General features: G+C 45.9%; 1 protein-coding gene across 6 annotated transcripts in view; it reads left to right on the top strand.

The window, feature by feature from the left end:
- Positions 1-16,488, top strand: part of LOC126198920 (zinc transporter 1) — a 700,140-nt gene that overhangs the window by 614,810 nt on the left and 68,842 nt on the right. The gene's annotated exons all lie outside the window — the stretch shown is intronic.

Raw genomic sequence — 16,488 nt, 5'->3', positions numbered from 1 at the left:
GTCCCAGTGTCCATTGTCCCGCATCTGGCACTGAATAGGACGCAGGGGGTTATTTTTCATCGGGACCTCCTGCTGCAATCTGATGAGGAGCTCAGTGCCAACCTGGAGCGCCGAGGCGTGCATTTCGTCCGGCGAGTCCAGCGCGGCCCCAAAGACCGTCGCATCGACACCGGGGCCTTTATCCTCGCCTTCGAGGGGGACGTTCTCCCGGAGAAGGTAAAGGTGATGTGCTACCGGTGCGACGTGCGACCTTACATCCCGCCTCCTATGCGCTGCTTTCGGTGTTTGCGCTTTGGGGGCCGGCCGCGGTGGTCTCGCGGTTCTGGGCGCGCAGTCCGGAACCGTGCGACTGCTACGGTCGCAGGTTCGAATCCTGCCTCGGGCATGGATGTGTGTGATGTCCTTAGGATAGTTAGGTTTAAGTAGTTCTAAGTTCTAGGGGACTAATGACCACAGCAGTTGAGTCCCATAGTACTCAGAGCCATTTGAACCATTTTTTGCGCTTTGGGCACATATCGTCACGGTGTGAGGCTGAGCCCCTTTGTGGCGATTGTGGACGTCCTCTTCGTGAGGAATATACATGCACCCCACCACCTCCGTGCGTTAATTGTCCTGGCATCCACTCGCCTAGATCTTTAGACTGCCCCGTGTATCAGTAGGAGAAGATGATTCAAGAACTCAAAACTTTGGATCGTCTCTCTTACTCTGAGGCCAAGAAGTAGTATGACCGCCTCCATCCCGTGACGTTGACAACTTCGTTTGCCTCAGTCGTGTCCACTCCTTCCACAGTATCCTCACCCCTATCCTGTCCCCCCTCCACCTCCTCCCCCCATCCGGGGTCTATGCCTCCGCCTCCCAAATCCCTCCCTTCCAAATCATCCTCCCTCGCGGCCCCTGCCCCCCTCTGCCCCGGGGGCCACCCTTCCCCCTCCTCCCCCTCCGCCGCCTGAGAAGCGATCCTCTTCTCAGGCGTCCATCGGGGAAACGTTCCGGACCCCGGCTTCCCGGTCCGGCATTCCAAAACGGACCCCGCGCGTGAGGACCTTCTTCGGGTCCAGCCCACCATCCCTGTGCCTCCTCAGACTTCCAAGAAGGCCCCCAAGAAGAAGTCTCTATCCCCCTCTCCACCCCGACGCGTTTCGTCTGACGCTCCATCCGTGAGTCGCTGCTCCCGGTCGTCCTCAGTTTCGCCGGGACGCTCTGCTGCCAGGCGCTCAGCTGGCCTCTCGTCGGCAAATGATGCTGCCCCTCCTACGCAACCCGGGACAGCGGCCGCAGCTGGCGACGACTCGATGGAACAGGATCCGCCTTCCGCCGATTGTAGCGTTGTTCCCCCGAAACCTGGCCCTCCGCGGCCGTCGAGGTGACCAGCTCTTCCCCCGTCTCATTCCCCCCTTATTTCTGACTAGCGATGGGCTTGTTACATTGGAACATAAGAGGTATTCGATCTAATCGGGAGGAATTACAACTGCTCCTCCGCCTGCACTGCCCGCTCGTCCTTGGTCTCCAGGAAACCAAGTTGCGCCCAACTGACCGTATTGCCTTTACCCTCTATACCTCGGAGCGGTCTGACCTCACCCCTGCGGACGGTGTTCCAGCTCATGGTGGGGTCATGTTGCTCGTTCGGGACGATGTCTATTACCATCCCATCCCATTGACCACCCCACTCCAAGCAATAGCTGTCCATATTACTCTTTCTGCCTTTACTTTTTCAGTTTGTACCGTCTACACTCCATCGTCATCCGCAATTAGTCGGGCTGACATGATGCACCTGATTGTTCAGCTTCCTCCGCCGTTTTTATTGTTTGGCGACTTCAATGCCCATCATCCTCTTTGGGGCTCTCCTGCATCCTGTCAAAGAGGCTCCCTCTTGGCGGATGTCTTCAACCATCTCAATCTTGTCTGCCTCAATACTGGCGCCCTGACTTTCCTCTCGGACTCTACTCATACCTACTCCCACTTGGACCTCTCGATCTGTTCTACCACTCTTGCCCGTCGGTTCGAGTGGTATGTCCTTTCTGACACCTATTCGAGCGACCACTTCCCCTGTGTCGTTCCTCTCCTGCACCACACCCCATCCCCACGTCCTTCGAGCTGGAACATATCGAAAGCTGACTGGGGACTTTACTCCTCCCTGGCGACCTTTCCGGACCACGATTTTCACAGTTGTGACAGTCAGGTCGAATACCTCACGGCTGTTATCATCAATGCTGCCGAACGTTCCATTCCTCATACTACCTCTTCTTCACGTCGCGTTTCCGTCCCCTGGTGGAATGAGGCTTGTAGAGAAGCTATCCGTGCTCGACGACGTGCTTTACGCACCTTTCGCTGCCGTCCTACGTTGGCGAATTGTATTGGATACAAACGACTCCGAGCGCAATGCCGTAGAGTCATCAAAGACAGCAAAAAAGCTTGTTGGGCCTCTTTCACCAGCTCTTTCAACAGTTATACTCCCTTTTCTGTCGTTTGGGGTGGCCTGCACCGGCTGTCGGGCATTAAGGCCCACTCCTCGGTACCTGGCCTGACCTCAGGTAATGAGGTCCTTGTTCATCCTGAGGCTGTCTCCAACGCCTTCGGCCGCTTTTTCGCGGAGGTTTCAAGATCCGCCCATTACCACCCTGCCTTCCTTCCCAGGAAAGAGGCAGAAGAGGTTCGGCGACCTTCCTTCCACTCGCTGAATCTGGAAAATTATAATGCCCCCTTTACTATGCGGGAACTCGAACGTGCGCTTGCACTGTCCCGGTCCTCTGCTCCGGGGCCAGATGCCATTCACGTTCAGATGCTGGCACACCTTTCTCCGGCGGGCAAAAGCTTCCTTCTTCGTACCTACAATCGCGTCTGGACCGAAGGTCAGGTCCCCATGCGTTGGCGTGACGCCGTCGTTGTTCCTATACCCAAACCTGGGAAGGATAGACACCTTCCTTCTAGTTACCGCCCCATTTCTCTTACAAGCTGTGCCTGTAAGGTGATGGAGCGCATGGTTAACGCTCGGTTAGTCTGGATTCTTGAATCTCGACGGCTACTTACCAATGTTCAATGCGGCTTTCGTCGCCGCCGCTCCGCTGTTGACCACCTTGTGACCTTGTTGACATTCATCATGAACAACTTTTTGCGAAAGCGCCAAACGGTAGCCGTGTTCTTCGATTTGGAGAAGGCTTATGATACCTGTTGGAGAGGAGGTATCCTCCGCACCATGCACAGGTGGGGTCTACGCGGTCGCCTGCCCCTTCTTATTGATTTCTTTTTAACAGATCGAAAGTTTAGGGTACGTGTGGGTTCAGTATTGTCCGACGTCTTCCTCCAGGAGAACGGAGTGCCTCAGGGCTCCGTCTTGAGCGTAGCCCTTTTTGCCATCGCGATCAATCCAATTATGGATTGCATTCCACCTAATGTCTCAGGCTCTCTCTTTGTCGATGACTTCGCGATCTACTGCAGTGCCCAGAGAACATGCCTCCTGGAGCGCTGCCTTCAGCGTTGTCTAGACAGCCTATACTCATGGAGTGTGGCAAATGGTTTCCGGTTCTCTGAAGAGAAGACGGTTTGTATCAACTTTTGGTGATATAAAGCGTTCCTTCCGCCATCCTTACATCTCGGTCCCGTTGTTCTCCCATTCGTAGAAACAACTAAGTTCCTAGGGCTCACATTGGACAGGAAACTTTGTTGGTCTCCGCACGTCTCTTATTTGGCGGCCCGTTGTACACGTTCCCTTAATGTCCTCAGTTCTTAGTGGTTCATCTTGTGGAGCGGATCGCACTGTCCTGCTTCGCTTGTATCGGTCCATAGTCCGATCGAAGCTGGATTATGGGAGCTTCGTCTACTCGTCTGCTCGGCCATCCCTCCTACGCCGTCTCAACTCCATCCACCAGCCTTCTACACTAGTCCCGTCGAGAGTCTTTATGCTGAAGCTGCCGAATTACCATTGACCTACCGGCGCGACGTACTGCTGTGTCGGTATGCCTGCCGGCTGTTGTCTATGCCCGACCACCTCTCTCATCAGTCCTCCTCCGCCGATTCTCTCGACCGTCAGTACGGGTTGTATGTGTCTGCCCTGCTGCCCCCTGGAGTCCGCTTTCGTCGCCTGCTTCGACAATTGGATTTTGCCCTCCCTACCACCTTCAGAGAGGGTGAGAGCCCGACACCACCTTGGCTCCAGGCTACGGTTCATATTTATATCGACCTCAGCTCGCTCCTGAAGGAGGGTACTCCGGCTGCAGTGTATTGCTCACGGTTCGTCGAACTTCGTGCGCGACTTGCCAGTCACACCTTTATTTACACCGATGGCTCCAAAACTGACGATGGTGTCGGCTGTGCCTTTGTCGTCGGGGCCGTCACCTTTAAATACCGGCTCCTCGACCAATGTTCCAGCTTTACGGCCGAGCTTTTTGCTCTCCATCAGGCCGTTCAGTATGCCCGCCGCCACCGCCATTCATCGTATGTACTCTGCTCTGATTCACTCAGTGCTCTTCAGAGCCTTGGAGCTCCCTATCCGGTCCATCCCTTGGTGCAACGGATCCAGCAGTCCCTCCATTATTTTGCTGCAGATGGCTCTCCTGTCAGCTTTCTGTGGGTTCCCGGCCATGTAGGAGTGCCTGGGAATGAGGCTGCTGATGCTGCAGCCAAGGCTGCAGTCCTCCTGCCTCGGCCAGCCTCCCATTGTGTCCCGTCATCTGACGTTAGTGGGGTTGTTTGTAAGAGGCTTGTGTCGTTGTGGTGGGTTACTTGGTCATCCCTTCAAGGAAACAAGCTCCTGGCAGTAAAACCGTTCCCAACTGCTTGGACAACCTCCTCCTGGCCATCTCGGCGAGAAGAGGTCCTTCTGACCAGGTTGCGGATTGGGCATTGCCGGTTTAGCAACCGCTACCTGCTCTCCGGTGACCCAGCCCCGCAGTGCCCTTGTGGTCAAGCATTAACAGTGCGCCATGTTTTATTGTCGTGTCCCCACTTTAGTCAATCTCGTGTGGTCCTGTCCCTGCCATCTACTTTACCGGATATTTTAGCTGATGACGCTCGAGCAGCTGCTCGTGTTCTTAGTTCTATAACTTTGACTGGCTTGTCCAAAGACATCTATCTAACTCTTTTACTTATTTTATCTGCATCTTTGTAAGGAATTTCTGGTGCCCCCCCCCCCTCCCCTTGAGTTTTACTAGATTTTATGTGCTCTAACAATTGTGACTGGGCGCTAATGACCTCAGTAGTTGAGCGCCCTTAAACCCCAACAAAAAAAAAGATGCCTGTCATCTGGACTGCTAGTGATACGAGGCCGTTGGGATCCAGTGCGGCGTTCCGTATTACCCTCCTGAACCCACCGATTCCATATTCTGCTAACAGTCATTGGATCTCGACCAACGCGAGCAGCAATGTCGCGATACGATAAACCGCAATCGCGATAGGCTACAATCCGACCTACATCAAAGTCGGAAACGTGATGGTACGCATTTCTCCTCCTTGCACGAGGCATCACAACAACGTTTCACCAGGCAACGCCGGTCAACTGCTGTTTGTGTATGAGAAATCGGTTGGTAACTTTCGTCACGTCAGCACGTTCTAGGTGTCGCCACCGGCGGCAAGCTTGTGTGAATGCTCTGAAAAGCTAATCATTTGCACATCACAGCATCTTCTTCCTGTCGGTTAAATTTCGCGTCTGTAGCACGTCATCTTCGTGGTGTAGCAATTTTAATGGCCAGTAGTGTATATATTGCGCAAGCCATAGCACGGTGCCTGCCGGAGGGTACCCTGTACCACTATCAGTTGTTTCCCTTCTTCTTCCACACCCATACAGAGCGAGGGAAAAAGCGACTGTCTATATGCCTCCGTATAAACCCTTTTCTCATGCGCAGTGCATCTTGGCGGCTCGAGAATCGTTCGTCACTCAGCTTGTAACAAATGGAAAAAAAACCCTACGATAATGTTGAATAAATGTCTGAACTATGAAATGGGTACTTAACTCGAGTTATAGTGTTGCGTGTCGTAAGTGCAAGTGGTGTACGTACCCTGTGTTATTGTTAGCAAAACTTTACACGAATTGCTTGGGCAACGCAACTCCCAATAGCAATAGAGAAACACAGTCACTGCAAAATACATTCAGCTTCTTAGGCACCGAATCATCTGGCCCTATTCAAAACCGATAACATTGGTCCCTGTGCACAAAACAAATTATATTGACTTACCTCTAAAGCAGCAAAGGAGTTACGCGATATATTCTGGTCTCTCATGAAAAACAAAAATCCTATAGCTACAGTCTCAGCAGTGTGCAATGCTGACCATAATACTTTGAAATGCACATGGAACACTTTTAAGAAAATCCAACTTCTTTAGGGAATATATGACCTGGACAAGGAGGCGGTACTGATTATGGCGAATTACTGACACAGATTTTTGAGCAAAATTATGTTGCACGTTAACTTTGTCTTTTCAAAATCATCTGACAACTGCAGTTACATTACTGACAACTGAATCATAAACGATGAGATTTACACAGCAAGTATTATCTAACTTCACTAATCCAACATAAATGCAAATCCTCAAATTACGTATAGCTCTGTCAATAAATCTTAGAAGTATTACAAAAGTGAAATATCTAATTAGCGTTTTTATCAAATCATTTTACGTATATTCTGGGGTTACTCAAAATTTTAAATTATCAGCAAACTCATCTATACCAACATGCTGGCAAAAACAAAAATCATAGTTACTGAACATGTTGACCTTGCTTGCATGAAGACATCCGCTTCCAAGTTCAACAATATTGACACACCTACATTAATCTAACGCTTAGTGGCTTCACACAGCACACCACGAAAACTGCCTACTCCATCGTCTTTCCCTCACAGACAGCTACCTGCAGCTGTGCGCCAAGCGCTCTATTACTCCAATACTATAATAATCTCAGACCAGAAGCAGTATCTCTGCGTCTGCGGTCTTACAGTCAGCGATATAAAACCTATCGAAGACATACACCGTTCATAAAATCATATTCGGGTGCCACATACAAATGTGCCACAGTAGACTCCTTTACAGCTTCAAATTCCGGTTCTCTAAATTTTCTCAATATTGTTCCTCGAAAAGAACGTCACCTTCTCTCCAGGGATTCCCATTTGAGTTCCCGAACCCTCCCCATAACACTTGCGTGCTACTCGAACCTACCGGTAACAAATCTTGCAGCCCGTTCTTGAATAGCTTCGATGTCTTCCTTCAATCCGACCTGGTACGGAACACTGGACTCGCATTCGGGAGGACGACGGTTCAATCCCGCGTCCGGCCATCCTGGTTTAGGTTTTCCGTGATTTCCCTAAATCGCTCCAGGCAAATGCCGGGATGGTTCCTTTCAAAGGGCACGGCCGACTTCCTTCTCCATCCTTCCCTAATCCGATGAGACCGATGACCTCACTATCTGGTCTCCTTCCCCAAAACAAACAACCAACCAACCTGATACGGATCCCAAACACTCGAGCAGTACTTAACAATAGGTCGCACCAGCGTCCTGTATCCAGTCTACTTTACAGGTGAACCAGTCTTTCCTAAACATTCTCTCTACCATAGTCTCATGTGGTCGTCCCAATTCATATCGCTTTGCTACGTTACGCCCAGATATTTAAACGACTTGACTGTATCAAGCAGGACATTAGCAATATTTAACGGAATATTACAGGTTTACTCTTCCCACTCATCGGCATTAACTTACATTTTCGGCTAGCAGCCATTCATCACACTAACTGGAAATTTTGTCTATGTCGTCTTGTGTCTTCTTACAGTCACTCAGCTTCGACACTTTACCGTATACCACGGCATCATCAGCAAACAACCGCAGATTGCTACCCACCTTGTCCGCCAAATCATTTAGGTATGTCCTGTCACATTTCCCTGGGGTACTCCTGACGATACCCTTGTTTCTGATGAACATTCGCCGTGTTGGACAGCTTACTGGGTTCTATTACTAAGTAAGTCTTCGAGCCACTCACATATCTGGGAATCTGTTGCATATGTTCGTACCTTCGTTAACAGTGACATTAGCTGTGGCAGGTTGTCAAAAGACTCGCACAATGATCGTGACAATCAGCTGGTACAAACTGTAGTCTATTCTACCATGAATCAGTTGTTATCATATAGTCGCGTAATTGTTGGCATTTAACTACGTATGAGGGCCAGTCAAGTTAAAACGGAACACCAACCACATCGGGACCATGGAAGGGTTCCATTTAAAAGTCGAACCACAAGCGCACCCACTGTTGCAGTTCCTCGTACGATTGAAATCTACGTCTACGTATGCCTGTAGTCATGTCCCCAAAGACGTGAAAATCAAACAGTGAACGATCCGCGCCATATGGAGGATGCTGCAGCGTTTCTAAACCAAATAACTGAAGTGTAGCATTCGTGCCCTTGGCAGTGTGGGGGCTCGGACGTTATGGTTCAACAGGATGATTCCGTCGGACAGCATCCCTGGGCGTTTTGACACTATGGTGCGACACAGCTTCTGAAGTGTCTTCATAGCGCAGAGCACTGATTGTGGTTCCACGCTCGAGGAACGCGACAAGCAGAGGACCCCTGCCGTCGAGGGAGTAGGTCATAAGAACCTTACCGGAACTTGTGTGAACAGTTTTGGATTTCTATGCGGTGAGGTGATGTAGTGGGGGAGGCCGCGAGATGTATGTGAGATGTCTGCGCTGTTGGCGCCTCCACTGGTCATCGGGGCTCAGTTCGAAGCGGAACTCATCACTGAAGACAATTCTACTCCAGTCAATGAGATTCCAGGCCGAAGACGTGTCTGGAGACGCCCTGGACAGCGCTGGGATGCCAGCCTGGCTGTCGGCTGTCACGTGGCCCGGATAGCAAGAGCGGTGGTCTGCCGCGGCACTTCTTTTTACAGCAGGATCCCTTTGGTTGTCATCTGCGGCATTCTCATTGCACAGCGGCACGTTAACGACCTTCTACGCCCCGTTTTGTCGCTCTTCGTGGTAAGCCATCCTGGGCTAACATTTCAGCAAGATGACGCCTGCCCGCACGTGGCAAGAGTTTCTACTGCCTGTGTTCGTGCCTGCCAAACCCTGTCTCGACCAGCAAGGTCGCCACATCTCTTACCAACTCAGAATGTTCTGTACATTATTGGCAGAGCCCTCCAACTTGGGATTTTGACGCCCCGACTAGCCAGTTTGTCAGAACTTGGTACGATATCACTCAGCGGTACATCCAACAATTATGTCAATCGATGCCAATCCGAGTAACTGCTTGCACGAGGGCCAGAGGTAGACCAACGCTTCATTGACTTGCTCAATTTGTGAAGCTATTTCTCTCGAATAAATCGTCCATTTTTTCTGTAATTGTAATAATTTCCCTTTGTCAGTACATGAATCATTTGCCTCTGTCAGTACATGTACAGCGTATTTCAAATGTCCGGGAGCACTGTATAAACTTTATTGTAGTCGAATGAGTAGCATTACAAAATAACAAAACACATAATTTCAAAGAGAAAACTTGTAAGTTTTTTCAGCAACTTTCACTTCACATACACTGAATGTGGGGACCATGTGTGATCCTACAAAAGTCGACGCGATAATAGAACTTTTGCCACCCATAGGCCAACACGTCTTCTTAGATTGTGGCTGTTGCTTGTTTAATTCTCCTTTTCAATTCCACAAAATCACCTGGAAGAGGATGGACACAAACAAGGTCCCTTACATAACTCAGTAAAAAGAAATCACAACGAGTAATATCCAGAGACCTAGGAAGCCACTTTAGCACACATTTGTCTGTTGCTCTACCATGGGCAATTTGTTCGGATATGCCCTAAATCACGGTGAAAATGTGGGAGTGCACCATCTAACTGAAGGACAAATTTCTCTGATTCTGTTTGCAACAAAGGCATTAACCGGTTCTGCAATATCTGAAAGAAGGACCCTCCATGAACAGATTGTTCTTCAAACGAGAAAGGCCCATAAAGTTTCTTGTCAGACATGGCACAAAAATCCTTGCCCTTCGGAGAATCTCGCTCGCTTTCAACAATGTTAGACGGGTTTTCTGTTCACTCAAATCTTACAACTGTGCCTGTTTATTTCCCATTTGTGTGAAATGTTGCCTCGCCGAGAAAATTACCTTATTCACAAAACCATCATCTTCGACTTGCAATGCACAGAAAAACTCGAGCCGTTGTCTTTAGGATATAATTTTTGAACTAACTGTAGTTTGTATGGTCTCATGTTTCAAGTTTTTACGCAAAACACGCTACGCAGTCATTGCTGACATGTCCAACTCACGTGATGCTCTGCGTAGACACATTGCCGGATTCAATGTGAAAGATTCTCTCCCTCGTTCAATGTCATTTTCATTCGCTCCTGGTCGACTTCTTCTTTTCTTGTCACACAAACATCCAGTTTCAAGGAACTTTACATGCCATCAGTAGACTGCCTTTCTGGTTGGTGCTGTTCTCTCGTACTTCATCCTACATTTTCGTTGGTCATCCGTTGCAGCCTTTGTTTTCTCAAATTCTTGACGCATAAAGGCTTCTCAGCTCCATATTCATTATGATACCATGTAACGAACATACGTGGAACTACATGTCACACCTACAATGAAGAAAACAACTTAAAAGTTTACCCTTCAAATTGTGTATATATATATTTTGATGCTATGTATCTTGAAAATGAGTGTGTCAAAATTTGTTCAACCTTTGTTCGATTTGTAACTATGCCCAAGCGAGACCTTGTCAGAAATAGTTTCAGCTCCATGTACACCTAAAAAAAAAAAAAAAAAAAAAAAAAACGCGGAGCGTCACAGAGGATATATATATAATTCCTCTGTGATGTTCCGTGGTTTGTTTTTTTTTTTTTTTTTTTTTTTAAGTGTACATGGAGCTGAAACTATTTCTGACAAGGTCTCGCTTGGGCATAGTTGTTCTTGGTCCTGACAACTACATGTTTTGTTGAAAGTTCTAAGTTTTTGGTTAGCGAACGTTTTATAAATAATTCTAAACTTTTTAATTTGTTCTATAACAAACGCCCGTCGCTCTTTGTTGCTCAATCTTAACTGCTGGCATCTGATGACGGCAGTAGCAGAAACCAGTGTAATAAATACAGAAATTTGTTAAGCAATGTAAATGGTTTTATTCAGGGCTTCATTTTGGCCGTATCGCATTACCTCCCATGGAATATTTTCTAACTTACTCGAACACGTCGGCGTCGGATATTTAAAGCAGTACACGTGTATTAAACCAAGCTATAATTTGCCGCAGTAGCGATTTACTGCCCCCAGCTCACATCGGAGTTGGCAAGCACGTAACCTCTTTCCTCTCGCTGCAAACAATGACAGCCGAAGCTGTCTCGAGGCTAGGAATCACGGTTATCGCTAAACAGCAGGTTTTCGGTTATATGTTTTTTTTTTCGACGCCAGTTTAACCAGACTTAAAACCGCACAAAATAACTGGTTTCTGAAATAACAGATTTTCGGTTTTTATTCCCAATATTTCTTGTAACAGACTGTAATGGTCGCCTAGTCGTAGATATTGCTATAATCGCACTATTTCTCTCCCAGTTACGGAGCTTGTTAGCACTTGATGTTAGGTTGCGCCATTAAAATGCATTGTGCCTTGTGGTAATCGTTGCTGCTTGCTGGATCGCTGTTGTGTCTCGATGCTGATGCTGGCTCTAAATCTGGTTGTCTAGGGGTAAAAACATGAGGTCCCGTGTTTTTGATATGCTTTTGATGATAAATAACGAGCGAAACCAACCAATATTTAAACTTCAAATATTAATTACTCAGGTGGCCATCGTAATTCCACTGTCCACTAAAGACATTGACATAATACAAAGTAGCACTTCTTTTACATGTTCTTTGCATTGTTTATTCACCTCAACAATAATACACATACACACTTTACCAAAGTGACAGTCCGACTTTTGATGATAAATAACGAGCGAAACCAACCAATATTTAAACTTCAAATATTTATTACTCTGGTGGCCATCGTAATTCCACTGTCCACTAAAGACATTGACATAATACAAAGTAGCACTTCTTTTACATGTTCTTTGCATTGTTTATCCACCTCAACAATAATACACATACACACTTTACCAAAGTGACATTCCGAATGCGCTCCCAACCCTTCTTGCTGCTTATATTTATAACCTTGTCAAAGAACTACTAAAAAGAGATATAGTTTATAAGTCACATGTACATCTGTTATTGTAATTTGTGCGGAAAAGTTATTAATTTATATCAAGTGACATAATTTAACAGGTTATTAAAATGACAGACAGATTTTTTGACTTGACAGAATAATTCTTTGTTACAAAAAGGCAGTTTTTTAGAAGTTTGCCAATTGACTTCTCTAATTTGCATAAATAATTAAATAACATGAATTATTAAGAATTACATTGGTTTTCGTCTAAAATAGGAGTGTTTACGTGAATACTGAGTGAAAACGGTCCTAGTGAACAAATAGGTTTCACTAGGTGATTTTTTATTTAAGGATATCCAAAATACGTGAGTTGGCCACTATTTTTCGTACTTCGTATTAATTATTTAAGATGAACTTAGTGTTTTTACATGATGACATTTGCTGTATCAGTGATCAAGTGATATTAACTTTTGTGTGGGTCAGTTATTCAGTATAATTTAATGGGTTGACTGTTTATGGAGACATGTTATGCAATCATTGTTAACATACACAATAACTTTTCTGTAATCATAAATACTCGTTAAACTGGTTGAATTTGGAGAGTATCGCATACTTCGGTAAAGTAAAGCCTTTAATAGGTTCCGTTACAAGACGTAGAAATTGAACAAAGGTTGAACAAATTTTGACACTCTCATTTTCAAGATACATAGCATCAAATATTAAATTGAATAGGCAAATAAAAGATTTTCTCCGCCCACCATTTGCTGCTTTTCTCGAATACTAATAAGTGTTCGACTCTTGTAATAAAATCACCAATATTCTCCCAGTGATCCTGATTTTTTTCAAACTCTCCTTCGAAATCTTTTTGTAATCGGGGATCATACCGCCATTTACACAGTACGCGTAATCAGTGTTTAAGGGTGAAAACTGAGGATAAAGAACTCTGTTTTTCGTGTTAATTTGTCTGTTTCCGATGGCTACTAGCAGATCACCTACTTTCTATTTTTATTGTAACTATGAATAAACCACTAAGTTTTAATTTTGCTCCTTATATTGTCACAAGTTCGTAGCGTCCTAGCCAGTTTTTAACCTACGAAAGCAACTGGAGCATTGTGTTTCATTGATATCGCAGTTCTTAAAAAAATTCTTGCAGGCTAGGGATGTTTCCATTCTGTAATACACCTGATGTCAATGTGAAACTGCCATGAAGACCAAATGGGGCAAGTCCTAACAGGCCACGCCACGTGGTAACACGTGCATTATTGTGTCAGCAAGGATGTGCTAATTCTAATGACGTGTTTGCTGTTTGTTTCTGTCGGCAGTTCTATTAAACTAGCATTAATAGCTTCCCCATTTTTTAAATAAATCAATATTTCAAAGCAATGCAAATTTTACGAATAAAAATGACTTTCTTCAAAAAAGCTTTATTTAGCAACTAAAAATCTTAGCACCGCTGCTATGGCTAACTGATATTCCTGTTTTATGCCTGGTTATTAGTAAAAAATAAAAACACCTGTTACAACAGAGACCAAACAAATACCGAAAATTTCTGGTTATTCAAAACTAAAGTACCGGTAGTGATTATAACTGGCCGGATTTTCTCATCCCTACGTCGATGCTAACATACAATAATATTATTTTATTTCAACTTTTACATGTAGTCACTTGTTAATTAATGTCGATTTTGCCTAGTAACGTAGACACTGCTTATTTAATTTACGAGCTGCAAATACAAACACACTGCAAATGAGCCATTTATTTATTTACACGCTACTTTCACAACCTTGACGCTCTTCCACTTTAAAATTAATGCGAGCCTACTCATTTTATCTCCTGTGCACTTGTTTCCATTGTATATCTGCTCAGCTTAGGGGCTTGCAACAAGAAAATGTAGCTTTTTAGTGGTTAAATTATAAAAAGTGTAAAAATGTAGTAGATGTATTTTATTCGGTTGGTTATATTTTACATTTAGAAGCTTATTTATCTCCTGTATATATATAACTTGTGACCTATTTTCCTCTCACTGTTACGAAAGTTACGAACGACAAACTCTGACAGGAATATTACGTCTCCATAGCTGTGTGAAGTGTGGTGGGGAGGAGGGGCAGCCGGAGGATGACGAGGGGACAGAGGGGGCCCTGTCTTTCTCTCCATGTTGTATCGCCGCGCGCCAGTCAGCTGCTATACGGTACAAATGGCTCACGGAATTAACGTTTTATGAAGGCGTATTACAGAGGCGTTAGTGTTCAAATGTCTTGCATATTTGTAGTAATGAATGTGACCTTAAATACTCCAGTCCTAACATAACTGAATGATCAGAAGACAAATAATATTTAAAGCACTTATTAAACATCTGACTCCGTGTCTGAAGTCACATCGTGTTTTGTTTTTTCCTAATTCTTCGGGAAGTCGGAATTGTGCGTGACCCTGATAGGCTAGGAATTATGTACATCTTCAGCGGACAGCTACATGCTACTGTTCGAACGTTGCATCTATCAGCAAAAAAAATGGTTCAAATGGCTCTGAGCACTATGGGACTTAACATCTATGGTCATTAGTCCCCTAGAACTTAGAACTGCTTAAACCTAACTAACCTACGGACAGCACACAACACCCAGTCATCACGAGGCAGAGAAAATCCCTGACCCCGCCGGGAATCGAACCCGGGCGTGGGAAGCGAGAACGCTACCGCACTACCACGAGCTGCGGATCATCTATCAGCAGTTGGAAACATGACGTCATAGTCACAAAGACTACCGTCTTGTGCCAATACGTATAGAGTACAACTAGGAGCAAAGTGGCAGTACTGTGGGGACAAATGTTGGCGCCTGTTGTTCGTATTAAATTTTATGGTTTTATTTTTTTTTTATTATAAGGTATTATGTTTTAAGAACCTGAATTTCAGAACAGTGTTTTGTAAAAAAAATTATTTCTTACTGTACTTTTAATCACAAGTTTTCAAAAATCGAAACCTGTCACTTTCATGGTTGGGCGGTTGGAGGAGGGGGGGGGGGGAGGAGAGGAGGGTTGTATGGTTGAAGAGATGCATTCTGGCACCCAAATTTTCTTGAATCAATCACTGGTTTTATTCACAAAACATTCGCAATGGTCATGCACTCATACAGGAAATGTGCACTGATCAGCCAAAACATTATGACCACTGCCCACTGCGACGTTGGATGCCGCCTTGTGGCGTTGCGGGAACGTGAACCAGTAGCAAAAGAATATGTTAGCGGAGCAGACGCGGACGGGGGATCACCCTAGCGAAGATACGGGCTGCAAATGGGGAAATCCATTGAGATAAGCGACTCTGACAATGGACATTACTACTCGGAGCCTGCGAACGAGTATCTCGGAAACGGCGAAGCTGATCGAATGTTCACTTGCTACTCTCGTGAGCATCTACAGAAAGAGGTAGGGCAATGAAACTAGACGTTAAACGGTTGGACGTCCACGACTCTTAACCGAATGTGGGGTACGGAGGCTTGTCTGTTCTGAAAAGATGGTGAGATGTGGCGTCTCTGCCGAAAAAGCACAATGCTGGTGCACGCACAAGTATTTCGGAGCACGCCGTTCGTCGTAAACTGTTGAATATGGAGATCCGCAGCAGACCACCTCAACGTGTTCGGATGTTGACCCAACGACATCGTCAGTTACGGTTGCAGTGGACACGGGACCATCGAAGTTCGACTGTTGATCAAAGGAAACGTATCGGCTCTTCAGGTGAATCACGTTTTTGCTACCCTAGGTCGACGGTCATCTCTACAAACGCCGTGATCGAGGTGAACGACGGACCGAAACGTGCAGCACCCCAAGGACGCAGGCTGGTGGGAGCAGTATTATGCTTTGGAAGACGGCAAATCATCGAGTAAAACTGAAGTGATATCAGGTGTTCCCCAGGGAAGCGTCCTGGGACTTCTGCTGTTCCTGATCTATATAAATGACCTGGGTGACAATCTGAGCAGTTCTCTTACGTTGTTCGCAGATGATGCTGTAATTTACCGTCTAGTAAGGTCATCCGAAGACCAGTATCAGTTGCAAAGCGATTTAGAAAAGATTGCTGTATGGTGTGGCAGGTGGCAGTTGACGCTAAATAACGAAAAGTGTGAGGTGATCCACATGAGTTCCAAAAGAAATCCGTTGGAATTCGATTACTCGATAAATAGTACAATTCTCAAGGCTGTCAATTCAACTAAGTACCTGGGTGTTAAAATTACGAACAACTTCAGTTGGAAAGACCACATAGATAATATTGTGGGGAAGGCGAGCCAAAGGTTGCGTTTCATTGACAGGACACTTAGAAGATGCAACAAGTCCACTAAAGCGACAGCTTACACTACACTCGTTCGTCCTCTGTTAGAATATTGCTGCGCGGTGTG

Source organism: Schistocerca nitens, chromosome 8 (assembly GCF_023898315.1).
Source record: "Schistocerca nitens isolate TAMUIC-IGC-003100 chromosome 8, iqSchNite1.1, whole genome shotgun sequence".
Classification (NCBI taxonomy): Eukaryota; Metazoa; Arthropoda; class Insecta; order Orthoptera; family Acrididae; genus Schistocerca; species Schistocerca nitens.
The sequence above is the reverse complement of the archived record's forward strand: the minus strand, read 5'-3'. Positions and strand labels throughout refer to the sequence as shown.